The sequence below is a fragment of the Rhinoraja longicauda genome, chromosome 13, assembly GCF_053455715.1.
Source record: "Rhinoraja longicauda isolate Sanriku21f chromosome 13, sRhiLon1.1, whole genome shotgun sequence".
NCBI classification, from domain to species: domain Eukaryota; kingdom Metazoa; phylum Chordata; class Chondrichthyes; order Rajiformes; family Arhynchobatidae; genus Rhinoraja; species Rhinoraja longicauda.
This window is the reverse complement of record NC_135965.1, coordinates 28,644,268-28,663,261: the sequence shown is the minus strand read 5'-3', so window position 1 is coordinate 28,663,261 and position 18,994 is coordinate 28,644,268. Positions and strand designations below refer to the sequence as shown.

The 18,994-nt window shown below is 43.9% G+C and overlaps 1 protein-coding gene across 1 annotated transcript in view; it reads left to right on the top strand.

Moving 5' to 3' along the window:
• Positions 1-18,994, top strand: part of LOC144599596 (glypican-1-like) — a 137,546-nt gene that overhangs the window by 98,306 nt on the left and 20,246 nt on the right. The gene's annotated exons all lie outside the window — the stretch shown is intronic.

Genomic DNA, 18,994 nt, shown 5'->3' with positions numbered 1-18,994 from the left:
TCATTGGAGGTAATTAAAGAAGTAACAACATTTCGGGGATTTAAAAAATAATTCCCTTCTGTGTCAGTTCCCCATCGCAATTTCCAGTTGCTATGGGCAACAGGTACAGAAGGGAAATGAAGCCTGGAGCAGGTCAGCCATGATGACATTGAATGATGGGACAGGCTTGAGAGGCCGAGTGGCCTGCTCCTACTCCTGTTTTCCTACGTTCTTAAAAACGATGTTTTACAGCCGAAGATAAACTTGCAATGAAAGGAACGCGAAGAAGGTTCACAGCACTGATTCTTGGGACAGTAAGCGAAAGGCGGTGGTGGGAGGGGGTTTTTACCGAGGAGATAGACCTGGTCTCTATGCGGATTGGGGGGGAACAAGAGATGAATTCAAACTGTGCTTGGCAGGATAGATGCAGTGATGGTGTTTCTGTCCACTGTGGCATTTAGAACCACGTGTTAGTCTCGGACTGAGGGACCTATACATCAGGAGGTGCAGATCCAGAGCAAGCAAGATCATGAGGGACCCCTGCCACCCCAGTAACGGACTGTTCCAGATGCTACGGTCAGGCAAACGCCTCCGCTGTCACGCTGTGAAAACGGAGAGGATGAGACGGAGCTTCTTCCCACAGGCCATCAGGACTGTCAACTTTGATAACCCCAGAGACTAAATTTTTGTCGACACTTTTTGTGCTATGTTTAGTAACTTATTAACTTTATTTATATGCTGTAACTGTAATTATTTTTGTGCACAACCCGCAGGCATTGCCACTTTCATTTCACTGCACATCGAGTATGTGTATGTGACAAATAAATTTGACTTGACTTGACTTGAGGGGTTGGTCATTTCGGACTGAACAATAAAAAAATGTTTTCAAGACTGTGACTTGAATCTTAAGGGAATCAGGGTATACGGGGTTGGAGCAGGAATGTGGCTTGGAGCATGTTCTGATCTTTCTGAGACAGAGCAAGTTTGTGGCTCTTGCTTTTTCTTGGATCTTCCTTGGACCCTCACCCCACCCTTCCACAGCGCTCCTTTTTAGGGGAATCTAGAGTTCAGTCAATGTAATATATATATTTTTTACATCGTATGTAATATATATTTTTTTAAATGCAGTTCAGTGCCTTTTTGCACCTGGGCACTGAGTTTAAAAATAAACTTTGGCTGGATTCTGGTTTGTAATTCCACAATCGTGAACAGTAGCTGAAGAATCACTCACACCTGCGGCATGTGGGCAGATCAGCTTTCAGAGGATAAATAGATGTAACTTGACTATGGAAAGCGGGGCAGCTCATGCCACAGCTGTAGCGCCCAAACAGAGGGAGCAAACAAGTCTTCGCAGTCTCACTCAGTCTCAGTCAAAGCCGCCTTAATCCCAGTTTCCTCCCATCTCTCCCAATCCATTAAATGCTGCCCTTCTCTTCTGTGGTATCTGCTTCCAATTTAAATCACCGCGTTTGGTTTTGCTTTTCTCGCCTTCTGAGACAGGGCTGTCCTTATTCTTTTGTGTGAAAACATTTTGCCTGCGTTCATTTTTAGTTGGCTCAGTTGTAGTTTTTTTTAAGTGTTGTGGAATGATACAGCACATAATCCAACCAGTCAATGCGCTGTGCCTGTGGTGACAGAGGGCTAACTATTCAGTGCCACTCCCCAACTCTTTCCTGTAAATGTTTTAATTTTCAAGGGCGACAGTCGAGTCAAGTTTATTGGTCACATACACACACACGATGTGCAGTGAAATGAAAGATTGCAATGCAGTGCTGCTGCCTCACACATCCAGATATCAAGGTTCAATCCTCACCTGTGCGCCATTTGTACGTTCTCCCTGTGACTGTGAGAGCTCTCTCCGAGTGCTCTGGTTTCTTCCCATATCTCAAAGACATGGATGATGGTTAGTTAATTAGCTCCTATAGAGCCCTTGCTGTACAGGTGAATGATAGAGGGGTTGGGTAGGTGGGGGGGGGGGGGGGGGGGGGAATTGATGGCAATGTGGGAAGAATTAATGTAGAATGTATGGTGGGTACTTGATGGGCAGTTTGGATTCAGTGCTGGATGAGTCCATTTTCCTATTCCCTTTTCACTTTCCCACGAAAACTGCTCTCTGCCATTTCAACTGAAGCCAATTTCCTAGGTGTTTTCAAGGTAGGAGGGAAAATCAACATTGTCCTGTAAATCACGCCGTGCACCCAAAATATTAGCACGCTATTCATCTGCCATTTTAGATTTAGTGAATGGTCTAAGCAGGTGTTTGTGCTCCACACACATGCCCCAACTTGCTCACTACTTCAAACTCTTTAACAGTATTTTCCTCCCTCTCTCTTGTCCCCAGTTGGTTTCAATACATCAAAGTCAGCAGCCTCAATTGCTTAGTAGATTCGGCATTGTCCCCATTATGCAGGAAGCCTACTACCCTCCTCTGAAATTTAGCACACTTGTTCTCTCAAGTTTCCAGTTTTGATAAAACGGCCTTCACCTGGAATTCAACTCTGCGTTTCTCCACCTACGGATGTTACAGGCTGTTTCGATTTTTGTTTTTGATTTTCAGCATCGGCAGTTTTTCGTTTCAAGCTTTCATGCTGGATTCACTAGTGAGAAATATGTCCTCACAACCCAGGTTTTGTACTCCCCTTAAAGTGGAACTACCTGTCGCCTGTTTTTTTTTAAAGCAAATAAATCATTCAAGATTTATTTCCAGAAGAAAATAATTTAAAAACGGATTCAGAAGTAGAGAAATTATATTTAAATTGCTGGGCTTAGTACTCTTTGATAATAAATCAGGATGTAGAAACACTGAAACATGTCAGCTGCCCTATCAAACCTCATCACAATTTTAAAGACATCCATTGGGTTGCAGAGAGAGATTTTTTAAGATGTAAGAAACCAGTCTGGTTGCTTTTCCTGATGCTTTTAGTTTCTCCCTTCTAGAATCGTTCTTGCAAATGTTTATTTGCACCTTTTCTCATGACTCTTATGTTTTGAAATCCTAATTAATTATGACCTGGAACTCAGCCCAGTAATCTAACCAAGATTTAATGTACTTTCTCAACCGTTTGAATTATTTCCTGTTTTTCAGTTTTGTTCCCTGGAAAATAATTTTATTACTTTGTTTGCATTTTTTAATGATTTTATTAAGAGGTAATCTGGTTTTAGGTAATCTGCCAGCTAAGATTCCAGTAGAACTCCCTTGCACAGGGAAGAGAAGCTGTGCCACAAAGTCTTTTGCAATGCATCTGGACAGAGAATTTAACGTCGGACCCATAATGGGTCTCTCCTCCCTGAGTCAATAATCGTCTCGATTATGAAATAAGTTCCCAGATGCATTTCGAACCTCAACTCATTGATTCCAATTTGCAAGCAATTAAGCCATCTTAACACGAATAATTGTTGAATAGTTTATCTACTAAGGAAAAATACAGCAGTATCCCATTAAGGGCGGCAAGATGGCGCAGTGGTAGAGCTACTGCCTTACAGCGCCAGAGACCTGGATTCGATCCTGACTACGGGTGCTGTCTGTACGGAGTTTGTACGTTCTCCCCGTGACCTACGTGGGTTGTCTCCGAGATCTTCGGTTTCCTCCCGCACCCCAAAGACGTACAGGTTTGTAGGTTAATTGGCATACAGGTTTGTAGGTTAATTGGCTTGGTATACATGCAAAATTGTCCCTTGAGTGTGTAGGGTAGTGTTAATGTGTGGGGTTCGCTGGTCGGTGTGGACTCGATGGGGTGATGGGCCTGTTTTCACGTTGTATCTCTTAAAAAAAAGATGATCCTGATGAGTTGACAATATTTCTTATCATTTTCATTTCCTACGTCCTGATGTTACCCACTGGTTTTCTGCAACTTATGTTTTGACAATTCACAATCCTATTGAGCCGAGGAGAAACAAAACAAATTCAGCCTGCACAACAGAAGCTGTGTTGAGGCAAGCCGGTGATGTACAAAAGCATAACTCTCCACCTGCGCCTTGCAATCAAAGCATTCCGCATCGCAGCTAGTTACCTCAACTGCAGTCATTAATAACACAGCAAACTGGAAGATCTCCAGCCAGATAGAGTGAGGTCTTCGGCAGGGATGTGCAAGCAGTTCAGACAAAGGTGAACATCGAAGCTTTTGTTGCCCCTGGCAGAGCATGATATTGTCTGAAATGGAAACGGCAAATGTTTAGAGCGACACAACGGAGCGCCAATGTCTCAGAGCAGGAAAGGAGAGATTAATCTTTCAGGTACAAAATGATTGTTTTCCCCACTCCCCACTATATGCAGTAGGTATACAGAAACAAGTAATTCTTTCCCCTCAGATGTTGCGAGGTTTGCAAAAGGCAATTTCGAGGAGGGTTCAAACAAGAGATGCAAGTTATTTTCTGCCCTAGAGGGTAATGTGTAACTTGCTATGGGAGGAGATTTTCAGCCCAAGGAGTCAAAGTCTCAGGTTTGTTTCTGCTCTTGCTGCTGGTTCTAGCTGTGCCCCTGCTGTCTCTTCACTTCCAATCTGTTTCACCAGCCTGTGCACCAGACAGAAGGAAAAGCCATCAGGGATATCCTCCTTGGATAGATGCCAAGGGTGGTGGTGCAGGTATTGCCATCTAAGATGCTTTTAGATCGACACATGTACATATGCAGGGAATGGAGGCATATGGATCATGTTCAGGCAGAGAAGTTTACTTTAACTCGGCATTGTGCTTGGCATGGGCATTGTGGGCTGAAAGTCCTTTTCCGGTGCTGTTTCTATGCTGAAGATAGACACAAAATGCTGGAGTAACTCAGCGGGACAGGCAGCATCTCTGGAGAGAAAGAATGGGTGACCTTTCGGGTCGAGACCGTTCTTCAGATGACCAGTCTAAAGAAGAGTCTCAACCCGAAAAGTCACCCATTCCTTCTCTCCAGAGATGCTGCCTGTCCCGCTGTTATTTCAGCATTTTGTTTCTATCTTTGATTTAAAGCAGCATCTGCAGATTCATCCTACATTGTTTCTGTGTTCTATGCTCTCAAGCTAACTACAGTTTCACCTCACAATGCCAGGATGATTAATTACATACAGGCCTTTTATTGTTCACTTCCCCGGACCCTTCAATGAGCTGACCACCACCAGCATTCATACTTTGATTGGACCATGACCATTAGCATTGCCCCACTGCCCTCTATTGCACGTCACCTATTTCTGTCCAGAGTAAAGAGCGCTGGGTGTTCAATAGTAAGCAGCAGACACTAGTATACTCTGCCCCAAGACTGAAATGGCTGTTACTGCACTGGAGCTATGAGCAATTGGCATACCATGTCGGGTGCACGATAAATGCAAGACCTCTGTATATTAACGATTAAACTATTACTTGCTGGCTCTGTCAGAGTTTAACATAAAGCAATGAAGTTTTGCGACTGCAGTGAGAAACCATAAATTTCACGAATACCGAACTCCATTCAGGTAGGGGCAGTGAGGAGAATTCACACTGTGTACAGCGTTAACATGCATGTGAAACAGGCGGACTTCCCTGTAGATGGGGCTTCACGGAATTTGCACCATTTGTGCTGGAGAAAGAGATGAGAGACTTTCCACGAATATTCGGAACTGGCACCATTTTCGTGTCAATTCCCCAGTGCCTGTGCATTAATGTTTAATATCAGGGCAAAATACAACAAACATCCTCCTCAGAGCCTCATGGTGGAGTTGCAAACACGAATTGCACGATGGAACCTCTTTAATGTAGACTGCTTTTCACCTGTCAATGTGGGTCTCCAGCCACTATTATGGAGCGAAACAGCACAGAAATAGCACAGAAACAAGCTCTTCTTCTCATTGTGTCCATGCCAACCATCAAATACCCACCTATACTAATCCCATTTAGTAGCACTGGTCTAGAGCGTTGTATGCCGTGGCATTTTGTCCAGGTGCTTCCTAAATGTTGTGAGACACTGCGTCCATGTTCCAAACACCCTCTGGGTGAAGAATAAAGATTTCATCATTTTAATTGTGGAGTAACTCAGTGGGACAGGCAGCATATCGGGAGAGAAGGAATGGGTGACGTTTCGGGTCGAGACCCTTCTTCAGAACATTTACATTTTGTTGGATTTGCCTCAGATCCCATTAGTCCTCGGTTTTATCTTTCCAATAATTTATGCACAATTCATTCAGGATCTAGGAGTGCAGGTGCTTGGTTCCTTGAAGGTCAAGTTGCAGGTAGTTAAGGTGGTCAGAAAGGCTTTTGGCACATCAGCCTTCATCAGTTAGAGTATAGAGTATAGAAGTTGGGAGATCATGTTGCAGTTATATAAGACGTTGGAGAGACTGCATTTAGAATATTGTGTTCAGTTATCGGCACCATGTTATAGGAAAGATATTGTCAAGCTTGAAAGGGTTCAGAGAAGATTTACGAGGATGTTGCCAGGACTAGAAGGTGTGAACTATAGAGAGAGGTTGAGTAGGCTGGGTCTCTATTCCTTGGAGAGCAGGAGGATGGGAGGTGATCTTATAGAGGTGTACAAAATCACGAGAGGAATAGATTGGGTAGATGCATAGAGTCTCTTGCCCAGAGTAAGGGAATTGAGGACCAGAGGACATAGGTTCAAGGTGAAGGGGAAAAGATTTAATAGGAATCTGAGGGGTAACTTTTTCACACAAAGGGTGGTGGGTGTGTGGAACAAGCTGCCGGATGAGGTAGTTGAGGCTGGGACTATTCCAATGTTTAAGAAACAGTTAGACAGGTACGAGGATAGGACAAGTTTGGAGGGATATGGACCAAGTGCAGGCAGGTGGGACATGTTGGCCGGTGTGAGCAAGTTGGGCCGAAGGGCCTGTTTCCACACTGTATCACTCTATGACTCTAGGTAGGGTCACAATAGGGGCTGTGCAGCAAATGGAACATGCAGTTCTCGTGTCAAATGAAGCACACGACTGAACCACTGTTGATATAGAGAGGGCTGTAGCTGAGTTATGATGGTGGTGGGATTGTGTGCTGGTAAATCTCTGCCACCTCTTTGATCAAATCATTTACCACCAATCTTAATGTCTCTTTAGGTAGCTCTGTCGATTTTAGTTTGATGGCCTTGGAAGATTTTAACTTGTTAAAATGTTTATATCAATGCAAATTGTTGTTGTTCATCATTAAGTTTGCAAGACTTAGGAGAACGTGTTCTCCAGCCAACAGTGTACTCATCTGCCATTAAGCATCACATCCGAAAGCCCACTGTGTCTTTCACACTTGGAACCTTGAAACAGAATGCAAAGCACTCCCAAGTGGTACTCTGTTCAGCGTGGAATATCCTTCCCTCCTCTCCACCCTAAATTAATTAAAAGAGCTGGGAGCAGTTAGGTATGTAGAGTGCAACACTCTCCAAATAGGTTCCCATCTCACATCAGCCGGTGGCACATCATATCTCTGTGTGCAAGAACTGTGACTAAGCTTTGTAGCTTCCTCCTTACCAACACCTCTAATTAAGCGGTGATTTGTGTTTAGAAGAATTCATGCTTCATTCTTTTTTGGATCAGCCTGGAGTCCAAGCCTCCCTCCGAAGGGCTAAGCAGATATGGTGTCTTCAAAGCATCGTTTTGTATGGCGATCCTTTCATTTCAATTGTGGTGCATTGTCCAATCTATGTGTGCTTATAGAAAGACCATATTTACATCATTCATCCATGTTTTCCCCAGTGTCTGGTGTAGACATTAAATCAATCAAATGACCTGTTGCCATTCTCCGCAAACCTTCTCAGGTGGCACTCCTGGTGTGGTCCTCCTGTAGGCCGATTTTAGTTTAGATTAGAGATACAGTGCGAAAACAGGCCCTTTGGCCCACCAAGTCTACGTCGATCAGATTCCCACACATGAACGCCACCCTACACACACTAGAGACAATGTACAATTATACCAAGCCAATTAGACTGCAAACTTGCACATCTTTGGAGTGTTGGAGGAAACCGGAGCACCTGGAGAAAACCCACATTGGTCACGGGGAGAACTTACAAACTCCATACAGACAGCACCCATAGTTAGTATCGAACGCGGGTCTCTGGCACTGAAAGGCAGTAACTTTATTACTGTGCCACCGTGCTGCCCCGATCCTGACCAACTTTGCCAAGTGTAAAATGGAAACTCTCTCGTTCGGGGTATACATTGTGGTGCATCTGGCACAGCCACTGCCTTGACCTCAATCTTGACCTCGGGTCCTCTCCGGGTGGATTTGGCACCAAGGTGCCCTGGTTTCCCCACATCCCGAAGACATGCGAGCTGATAGGAAAAATGGCCACTGCAAATTACCCCTTGTTTGTAGGTGAATGGGCGAATCTCAGGAGAGTTCATGAGAATATGTGGAAAATAAAAAAATAAGGTTCATGGAGGATTAGTGTAAATGGGTGGTTGATGGGCAGCACAGACCTGTTTCCATGCTGTATCTCTCTGACTCAAAGCCCACCAGTATTTCAATCAATGTGCAAGTTGTTCCGTGGAACTGCAGGGCTATTCTCTCAACTTGTATGAAATTCACAGCATTTAATTCACATTCATGGTACATCATATCTATGTTATTGGGACAAGTATTATCGATATTGGTTTATGATTGACACATGTACCGAGATGGAGTGGAAATCTTTGTTTGTGTGCTATTCAGTCAAACCAATCTATATACAAGTACAATCAAGTCACGTACAAGTATAACAGATAGCTGGGTATATTGCTATAAATGACAATGGATCTGCAATCTTATGCTGCTAACATTGGCGGGAAACCGCAAATCAATGGTAGTTCCAGCAAATATACACTTTTCCTGCCCTTAATATAATTTAAACAAAGTGTCTCATGCATTTTGTGCTCAGGACCAAAATGCACAAATGTATGTATGAACATAAAACTCCTTAAACATTAGAGATTAGTCGAATGAGTTCAGTTGCAGATGGGGTTAATTGTAAGGGGCTGTGAAAGATGATTATATATGTGGGGTGGAGTCCACCATAGAGTAGATTGTGCACAGATAGTACAGAGATATCATAAGAAAATAACTGCAGATGCTGGTACAAATCGATTTATTCACAAAAAGCTGGAGTAACTCAGCAGGTCAGGCAGCATCTCGGGAGAGAAGGTCTGATTCAGGTTCGTCTGGAAAATAGACTGTGAAAGGAGATTAGGGCGGCACGGTAGCGCAGCGGTAGAGTTGCTGCTTTACAGCGAATGCAGCGCCGGAGACTCAGGTTCGATCCTGACTACGGGTGCTGCACTGTAAGGAGTTTGTACGTTCTCCCCGTGACCTGCGTGGGTTTTCTCCGAGATCTTCGGTTTCCTCCCACACTCCAAAGACGTACAGGTATGTAGGTTAATTGGCTGGGTAAATGTAAAAATTGTCCCTAGTAGGTGTAGGATAGTGTTAAAAAATGTACGGGGATCGCTGGGCGGCACGGACTTGGAGGGCCGAAAAGGCCTGTTTCCGGCTGTATAGATATGATATGATATGATATGATAAATGGGTGTGGCAAAATCATCAAAGGGCAATTAGCACTGGGGCTGTGGGTCCAGATTAAATGGGACAGATGAGGTGCATGATAGGGTTAGATTGAGCTTCGCTAGAGAGAGATCTAGTCCATGAAAAAGTGGATTATACATGTGTGAGAAGAGCAATTCAATTAAATGGGAAGGCTTGGGTCACGTAGGAGTGGACTGTACAGGTGATTAGTTTTATTGACACAGCTGTATAATGCCTCCTAAAATGGTTATGTTCAGATAACGAAGTGGCCAGGGATGTCGGCAAATGGTGATCTCTTTAGCAAGGATACAACCCACATCCAGAAACGTTTACCAAGCTCCAGACTGATACAGGTCATGATGAATCAAAGTGTCGATGTTGCACAAACAATGCACTTCGTAGCAACAATCCACAAATTAATCACTTCTAAACAGAATGTTGCAGTGCTCAGGAATAATGTTGGTTTTGGAGAGTGAATGATTCCAGCCAGATGACTGAGCTGAATTACCACTGGCAGGGAGACAGTGGCTTCTTTGATCTTGCCTGGTCAAGTCTAAGAAAATAGACTGCAGTCACTGGCAGTGTTTCTGTCAGTGGCCTTTCCACATCAACTCCATACTGAGCATGCCAACGGAAGGTGGAGTCAGCTTCTTAGAAATGCCAGGGAACTAGGAGTCAAATGAAAAGGAGGAATTATATTTTAAGCTTTGAAAAATATATAGTTGGTCTGAAGAAGGGTCTTGACTTGAAATGTCACCCATTTCTCTCTCCAGAGATGCTGCCCGTTCCGCGGAGTTACTCCGGGATTTTGTGTCTATCTAATGGCAATGAAAACCTGACAGTCTACAGGCAGCCAACTAAAAGAAAAAGACATGGAAATACTAATGGCGTTGCTTGTCATCTACCTAAGCTCTGTAGACCATGGGACAGTTTCTTTGCATTGGAAGGTGGCAAATGTATCCCCACAATATAAGAAAAGAGGGAGAGAGCAAGCAGGGAACTATAGACCAGTTAGCATAATATCAATAAAAGAAAAAATGTTAGTGTCTATTATGAAAGATGTGATGAAAGGGGACTTGGAAAATATTAATGGGAACAGATAAAACCCAATGAAAATTAATTAAATTGACAAACTCATTGCGTTTTATTTGAGGAAGTAACTGATAGCAGTTGATACAGTGTGTATAGATTTTCAGTGGTTTTTCGATAAAGTCCAACATAAAATGTTAGCATGGGAAATTAAAGCACATGTTATTGGGTAATATATTCTCTTGGGTGAAAATTGATTGACAGACATGTAACAGAGAGTAGGAATAAATGTTTTTTTTCTATAGTGGCAGGCTGGGGCCAATGAGACATTACAAAGATCAGTACGTGTGCCTCACAAATACTCGGTTGAGGGAACTAAATGTAATATCTCTGCCCTCTGTTGTCGCAAAACTGAATGGGGATGTGAGGAGGTTGTACAGAGGCTTCAAAGCAATTTGTACATATTGGGCAAGTGGGGCAAATGCATGACAGATGCAGAATAATAAGTTGATAAGTTGTAGGAGCAGAATTGGACCATTTGGCCCATCAAGTCCATTCTGCTATTTAATGTAATCATGGCTGATCTATCTTTCACTCTCAACCCCATTCTCCTGGTTTCTCCCCATAACCCCTGACACCCTTACTGATCAAGAATCTGTCAATCTCCACCTTAAAAATAAACATTGATGGCCTCCACAGCCTCCCCTGTGGCAATGAATTCCACAGATTCACCACCCTCTGACTAAAGACTTTCCTGCTCATCTCCTTTCTAGCGGCACATCATTTTATTCTGAGGCCATGCCCTCTGGTCCTAGACTCTCCCACTAGTGGAAACATCCTCTCCACATCCATTCCATCTAGGCCTTTCACTATTCGATAAGTTTCCATGAGGTCCCCTCCTAATCTTTCTAAACTCCAGGGACACAGGCCCAGTGCCATCAAAAGCTCATTGCATGTTAACCCCATCCATCATTCCTAGGATCATTCTCATAAATCTCCTCAGGGCCCTCTCAAATGCCAGTGCATCCTTTCTCAGATATCGGGCCCAAATCTGCTCACATAGCAGTTACTCCATACTTCAAATGAGATGATCAATTTTAGCAGAAAAAAACTGAAAGACAGAGTATCAGTTAAATGGTAAAAGAATGGGAAATATTGATGTGCAAAGGAACCTGTACACCCTCGTATAACAGGCACTAAGAGTAATGTACAGGTGCTGCCAGAAGTTAAGAAGGCAAAGTGTATGTTCATCCGCACTGCAAGAGGTTGTGAGTGCAGGAGCAAGATATAACAATTATATAGGTTGTTCTCAAAAAGTATCTCAAAAAGTAGATCGCTATGACTTTTAACATTTAATTATGGCCAACTTTACGATGAAAAGCAGGATTCAAAGAAGTGTTTACTGCTTATATTAGGTCACTGAAAAGCAAACATTTGTATACCAAAGGGAAAATAAATCTCAATTGCAGTTGACCTGGAGTCAGGCTGAGTTTGCAGTCTCTGTGCCAACATGTTTAGATGTTTACTATAATCTGTACATTGTATCTTTCCCCTGGGAGATTGGTCCCCAATAATGCGTGTTGATTTGTGTCTGGCTGTAAGCAGACTGAAGGTCTTAAAATGCATCTTAGCTTGAGGAAATGAACTAAGAAAGAAATAACAAAGAACACCATTTAGCCCATTGAAAGATGCTGCATACTTGAAAGTTTTCAAATAGTCCAAAATCACCAATTCTGCCACCTATACACAACACAGGGACATAAACACGCACATAAACACGCACATGCAAATATAGCCACACACATAGAAACGCACACATACGCAGAAACACACACACACACACACACACACACACACACACACACACACACACACACACACACACATACAGAAAGGCACACACACACACACACACAAATACACAGAAATACATACACATACACAGCCTATCTCTCACACAAGCATACACACGCTCTCTTTTGCTCCCTCATTCTCTCTCACTCCTTCGCTCTCTCTCTCTCTCTCACACAGCGACACACATGCATGCTGACATAAACACAGTCATTCAAATTCTCTCTTACACATGCACACGATCATCAGTGGCGATCGCTCGAGGTTGAGTGTGATTGACAATAGACAATAGGTGCAGGAGTAGGCCATTCGGCCCTTCGAGCCAGCACCGCCATTCAATGTGATCATGGCTGATCATTCTCAATCAGTACCCCGTTCCTGCCTTCTCCCCATACCCCCTGATTGCCCCCCTGTTGGGTCTTGAGATGGCTGTCGAGGCAGATCCTGGAGCAACAGAAAGACTTTATTGCAGTGTCCCTGCAGGTGGATGCCTGCCTGCACATGACATCTTATTACCTGGGGTGACTGGTGCACAAACAGCCACCAGATCCGGCTCCAACAGCATGGACTCCACGATGGGTGAATCCTCGCCCTGCTGCAGCCTACTGCCTTCTCAGCCTTTGTGGTGCGACACCTACTGGCCAGCCACCATCCTCCACCTGTTACACCATTGAGATCATCTTCTTGGGCTGCGTTTTGGCAGGAACTTCTCCTTGACCTGCCCATCATGGGGGACCCTGCCAGGATGCTTTAGATCTTAGCATCTTAGGCACATGGAAGCTTCTCCACCAGAACATGGTTGTGACCCTTGGAGGCACCTTGATCAGTGCGAGTGTCAAGGGTTATGGGGAGAAGGCAGGAGAATGGGATCGAGGGAAAGGTAGATCAGCCATGATTGAATGACGTAGACTTGATGGGCTGAATGGCCTTGTTCTGCTTCTATAACTTATGAACTTATCCCCCTCTCATGCGTACGCATGCACATATGCATGCACACACATAGGCACGCGCGCGCACACACACACACACACACACACACACACACACACACACACACACACACACACACACACACACACACACACACACACACACACACACACACACACACAACACCTCCCCCCCTTCCAAAAGACTTGCAGAATTTCCTTTTATCCAATATCCAATTTATTTCTTGAAGTCACTGCAGAATCTGTCTACCTTCCTTTCCAGATACACTTGCTATTTAAAAAAATATCTCATCTTGTCCTTTTGCCATTTACAAAAAAACCTGAGTCCTTTGGATACTGACTCGATTGTCCCAGTTTCCGCTTACACACTATCAGAATCTCTCATTGTTTTTTGCACCTCAATTAGATCCCCCTATATAATATTATATCACACCACCAGTGCAGTCACGTTTACATTGATATTCATTGTACTCTATGATCAGTTACTGAGGCATTTGACTTCTGCAGGTTTCCAGAGGCGTATGAGATCGCCATCCCCAATTGCAGGTTTATTTTTTTAGCACGTTCAGTTTTAGTAAGATACTTTAATACTATCTGCACAAGGCTTCCATGCACATGAAGACTTTGTTTAGATTGGTCTAGTGTTTTCACAGCACCTTTAAGGTAATTAAACTGTACAATGTGTTTTGTAGAAATATTGTCAAGCAAAATATAAGACCGAACCAATATTAGCCAAGTGACTAAAAACTTGGTTTTATTTGATGTTTTCGGAAGCATCTTAATGGAGAAGAAAGAGGTAATAAAAGTCATAAAATCATAGCAAGGTACAGCACACAAACAGACCATTTGGCCCACTGACTCCTCACTGCCCTACAATCCCCCATTTGTACTAATCTTAAATTATTCCCTTTTTTTATTATCCCCCACATTCTCATCCACGCCGTCTATTTCTACCACTCACCAACATACGGGCAATTTGCTGGTGCCAATTAACCTACCCATAATGCACATCTTCAGAATAACGTTGGAAATTGGAACACCCAGAGGAAATAGTCAGAAGGAGAATGCACAATCTCCACACACACACAGCATCAGAAGCCAGATTGAACCCAGATCTCAGGAGCTGTGAGGTAGCTGCTTAATTAACTGCACCACTGCGTCATAATGTAGAAACTGTCACTGTTGGATAATATTGCCAAAGGGACAGCCAAAAGGTGAGAAATAGGAGGGCAAAATTAAAAAACGGTTGGTGGAGGGCGGAGGTTCTGATATCTGATCAGGAATCGACATAAAGGTACAACTTGTAGGGCCACTTCCTCGCAACACCAGAAACCCAGACCTCTTGTGCTGTCTTTGTGGAGTTTGCATGTTCTCCCTGGAACTGAGTGTGGTTGCCCCCGTCTGCTCTGTTTCCTCTCGCATCCCAAAGACAGGCAAGTTGGTGGGTTAATTGGGCACTGTGAATTACCTCGAGTATGTAGGTGAGGGGTAGGATCTGGGGGGGTGTATTAGGCCCGGGGGGCGCTGTAGGCCCAGACGCTGTAGGCCCTGACGCTGTAGGTCCCGACAGTTTAGGTCCCGACACTCTAGGTTTCCGACATTTTAGCTGCGGACAGTCTAGGTCGGAGGCCCGGGCGCCGCCGAAAGGAGGTTGCGTAGCAACCGGCCTCCTGGCCCGGGTGGCCACCATTGGTAGAGCGGGAGCACGTGGCCGCTGGCTGGGTGAGGTCATGTGGGGCGCGGGGCGGTGACGTCATCCTTTGTCCCTTATTTGGGAGTGAGGAAATTGGCAACCCTACCAATATAGGACATGGGTGGTCCCGTATGGGACAAACTAATTTAGCCCAAAATAGGGAATGTCCCGGCTAATACGGGACAGTTGGCACCAGTGCTGGTGCCCAACTTACTGCCCATCTGAAGTTGGCATCTCAGGTTTTTGGGTGTTCCTCAATTCTGCAGCTGGTTCTCCTTCGTGTTGCTGGGTTTGATGCCCCTGTAGTCCACTTCTGCGAAGGCCAGAATTGTCTGTAGCTAACGATTAAGTCCAGGAAGAGAATATCAAACACCAAGATTTCACCCCTTGGCCTTTCCCAAAATATTTAGAACATTCCTGTGTTAAATGTAATCCGTGTTAAGTACAAAGTGAAGCCTCCCCATGTAATCCCCAACCCCAACCCTGGACTCACCACTACCCTGGTGTTCTGTGAATCCCATGTTCACCTAAGTGGCACTGAGGATGCACGAGGCCCAGAGCTCCTAATCACTGACTATAATGTCCTATTTACAGCAATCAGGGAGACACCAGAAGTATGAGTCTTCTCAGTGTAGACACAAGGAACTGCAGATGCTGGTTTACAAAATAAAGACGCATGGTGCTGGAGTAACTCGGCGGGTCAGGCAGCATCACTGGAGAACGTGGATAGGTCTAGACCCGAAATGTCAACTATCCATGTTCTCCAGAGCTGCTGCCTAACCTGCTGAGTTACTCCAGCACTGTGTCATTTTTATGAGTCTTTTAGCACGTGTCCAGAGTGAAAGCCTCCCGCTTTGAAGGGACATTGCAGCTCAAGGAAATCCACTTCGCAAAAAGTCCAAGGCATCAAAACAGAAAATGCTGAAAACACTGAGCAGGCCAGGCAGCATCTGTGGAAAAAGAAATGGTTAATGTTTCGGAGGTGCGCCCCTAATCAGAATTATATGAAATTATTTAATTTTGGAGTCCTAGACCTGAAAAGGTTTCTGCTTCTTCTTCCATAGTGGATGCCCGATTGCTATGTGTTTCAAGTATTTCTGTTCTTAATTCAAATTTCCAATGTCTGCCGTTCTTTTGTTTGTCTCTCACAGTATCGTGCATTTTTCTCTGAGCATCCAGGGGGCCTGACATTGATGTTTTATTTTGAGTTAGGTATTTTTGAGGTCATCTCACAAACATGCTTGAGTATTGACATAAGGATCAGAACTTAAAGCTACTCCATGGTGATTCCAATAGTTTAGTTCGGAATATGTTTTGAAAGATTAGAAGGCATAACAGCTTGGATTTGTAAAGCTCATTTAACACAGGCTCCCATGTTCATGAAGCTCAATGGAAGCATACATCCTGTGACTACTGGAATAGTTTTGTTAAAGTTCATTTATAGACATGGCTGTAACTAAATAGAATGACTCAAATATTGCATTTCTTTCATTGGAACAAGTTGAGGCGGAATAAATAAAAGGCTTTCACAAATAAAAGGCGGCACGGTAGCGCAGCGGTAGAGTTGCTGCTTTACAGCGAATGCAGCGCCGGAGACTCAGGTTCGATCCTGACTACGGGTGCTGCACTGTAAGGAGTTTGTACGTTCTCCCCGTGACCTGAGTGGGTTTTCTCCGAGATCTTCGGTTTCCTCCCACACTCCAAAGACGTACAGGTATGTAGGTTAATTGGCTGGGTAAATGTAAAAATAAAATAAAAAATTGTCCCTAGTGGGTGTAGGACAGTGTTAATGTACGGGGATCGCTGGGCGGCACGGACTTGGAGGGCCGAAAAGGCCTGTTTCCGGCTGTATATATATGATATGATATGATATGATGATTATGAAAAAAGTCAAAAGGTGAGTGAACACCAAGGAGAACTGATTGATTGTTATTACTGGAAAAACGAGGGAACGCATTTTCACTAAGAGGATCACAGGAACATAACATCCAATCATGTTATGGCTGTAGAGACAATGTAGACATTAAACGGGAGCTGCATAGTTATTTAACAAATAAGAATATGAAAAATGCAAGGCAAAAAGGAATGGGATTGGAGGATGCAACTCCGTGTGAACAGCAAGTACAGGACAGAGCACATAGAGATCATACCCATCCACAAGTGTGACTTTACATTGGACCCCAACACAGTGTAGACACAAAGGCAGAATAAACAAAGTGCAGTCTCTCAGGATTGTCAAAGATGGGATACGGGAAGGAAGCTGTTAGCTGCACATTGGTAATGATGGCGTTAGGTTTGAAATCTCTCTCGGTATTGAACAGTTGCCACATAAACATTACAACAGATACCAATTTTCGACCCCCCGCATAGTTTCCTTAAAGAGAATGGAGATGTCTTTTAAATTCTTCAGTGTTCCAATTGAGTGGGAAGATGATTAATGGCTACATTTTTTTGTGTAGAAGAAGTTAGTGTGATGCATTAAATGTTCCGTTCCAAAATTACCACCGGATGGAGTCTATTTTGAGTCTATTTTAATAACATGATGGCAAACTTACTTGACAAAACTGCCAGTGTGAAAAAGATCCCAAGTAGTTCTCCCATTGATGTGGAGAATCATATCTGGTGAACCATTCAGTCATAGAAACCAGTGCTACATGCCGGTGACTTAGCTATTTAAAGTACATGGTTCGATTATAGACAATAGACAATAGAAAATAGGTGCAGGAGAAGGCCATTCGACCCTTCGAGCCAGCACCGCCAATCAATGTGATCATGGCTGATCATTCTCAATCAGTACCCCGTTCCTGCCTTCTCCCCATACCCCCTGACTCCGCTATCCTTAAGAGTTCTATCTAGCTCTCTCGTGAATGTATTCAGAGAATTGGCCTCCACTGCCCTCTGAGGCAGAGAATTCCACAGATTCACAACTCTCTGACTAAAAACGTTTTTCCTCATCTCTGTTCTAAATGGCCTACCCCTTATTCTTAAACTGTGGCCCCTGGTTCTGGACTCCCCCAACATTGGGAACATGTTTCCTGCCTCTAACGTGTCCAACCCCTTAATAATTTTATACGTTTCGATAAGATCCCCTCTCATCCTTCTAAATTCCAGTGTATACAAACCTAGTCGCTCCAGTCTTTCAACATATGACAGTCCCGCCATTAGACCTAATTATAGTCTGATTTACTGTGGTTGGAAGAGAGAACTCATCTCGACTCACCTGATAGCCATTAGGGGACGTGTGTGTGGGACAGAATGCTTACTTTTTAAATCCCATATGTTTTGGGAAGGTCCATACTTCCATCTCAGAGCTTTAGCAATTAGACCTTGGTTAAAATAAAAAAAGTTCTGTGCTGGCATTTACAATCAAAGGCGTCGGAGATATATCCCCATTAGCTCACCTTTTGTTCAACATTTCAACAGTACTGAGTGATATGAACCTTTTGGCAGTCAAAGCTGTGCACCTGTGCGTGGAAGGCAAGCAAAGACAGATTTTAATTATAAGGTGTTATCACACCAGATTTTCCCCCTGAAGCGATGTGCACAAAGAAATCCTCCCACCTCCTGTTGAGAAAATGCGTGGAAATGGAGATAATGCCACTGCATGTCCATCCAACAAAGGGACTCCTGTTACTGAGTAGACTGAGCTGTCAAGTTACATTATTACAAATGGAAAGCAGCCGTCTCCTCAGATTAGTTGGTTCTATCTCAGTACACCTCTGGCTTGTTTCTCTCATTCCTTTCTAACACTGGAGGAGTGCTGGAGCAGAAGGAGCTTTACACCTTTCAGAAGTTATTTTCTAAGATGTCAGTTTTGTTGGTAGGCAATACCGTCACATCTGGGCTGAAGGTTGAGAGTTGAAGTCCCAAATGAACAACTTGAGTTTTGTAGTTCCTGATTTGGTGCCGAGGGGAATATTCCTCACTCAACCAATTCCTACAATGCAGATCAACTTGTTTTAGTTTAATTTAGTTTGGAGATACTGCACGGAACCAGGCCCTTCGGCCCACCGAGTCTGCACCGACCAGCAATCCCCGCACG